Raw genomic sequence first — 1,207 nt, forward strand, 5'->3', positions numbered from 1 at the left:
TGATAATAGTGTCATCAAATGATGTTTAGTAAATAACTTAATGATTCCAGAATTTGACGAGTGCTTATGAATTTAACCATCGATATTTTTTGTATAGACTTGATATTTAGTTCAAAATTATGTAAACCAAACACAACATTTAAATACCTTAATTTAAAATGTAAAACACAATATACAAATTAAATCAGCGTTTATTTTCATGGAAAATAATATTGTGACAAATTAAATAGGAACGTTTTTATTTAGTTATAGTAATATTAATTAATTTTTTGTTCTTGGAAAATGCATAATTAATAGGGAGTAGCGTATGTTATAATTTATAATATAAAATATAATATATATTATAATTATACATAGGGTTGCTTCGTCCCATATTTTGCAATTTTGTATGCATTTTGTATGTATTTTGTATGTGTTTGATGAAAATAATTTACTTTCCTTATCTTATAACATAAAAATGCTATTATTATACGTAATTAGTTCGATACGAGCAGATGATAATTTATGGTCAATGGTCATACCATAAAGGTCCGCATACACTGCAGCGGTGGCGGTGGCGGTGGCGGTGCGGTGGCGGTTGCCGTAAAATAAAACACGTGCGTTCTTATGAGAGCCCACAAACTGCAGCGGTAAAACGGCCGCGGTAAAATATCGTGCAGCGGTAATTTCAAAAACCGCCGCATGCCCGAATTTTACCGCCACCACCGGCGGTATTTTATATTTTAATCATATATTATACTAAAATTGTATTTTATTTTTTTTATAATATATGATATGATATAGTATATTAGAGTATAAATTTATTAGTAAAATATAATTGCATGTTACATTTTAAACATATATATTTTTAAACTTTTTTTAACTATAAATATAAATCCTATGATGAGGATAGATACCTACTGTGATTCTATAGGATAACTTTTGCAATATCTCAAGAAATTGATGTCGATATAGATGTGATTTTTCGAAATTGTTTGCTAAAATAGGTATAATTAAATATTTTGTCAGAACCACCATTTTAAGATAATTAATATACATGACGTGGGTGTGTACTGTGTAGGTACTTTGTGTACACGATTTCAAACAGGTATGTACTTTATTTGTAAATGTATTAAAAGGAAAATATTAAAATTAATTAAAATTCCGTCTAGACCACGTACATGTCCCCAGCCCCACCCATTAAAAAGTTTGACATTTTTTTCAACTC

The sequence above is a fragment of the Acyrthosiphon pisum genome, chromosome A2 (genome assembly GCF_005508785.2).
Source record: "Acyrthosiphon pisum isolate AL4f chromosome A2, pea_aphid_22Mar2018_4r6ur, whole genome shotgun sequence".
NCBI classification, from domain to species: Eukaryota; Metazoa; Arthropoda; class Insecta; order Hemiptera; family Aphididae; genus Acyrthosiphon; species Acyrthosiphon pisum.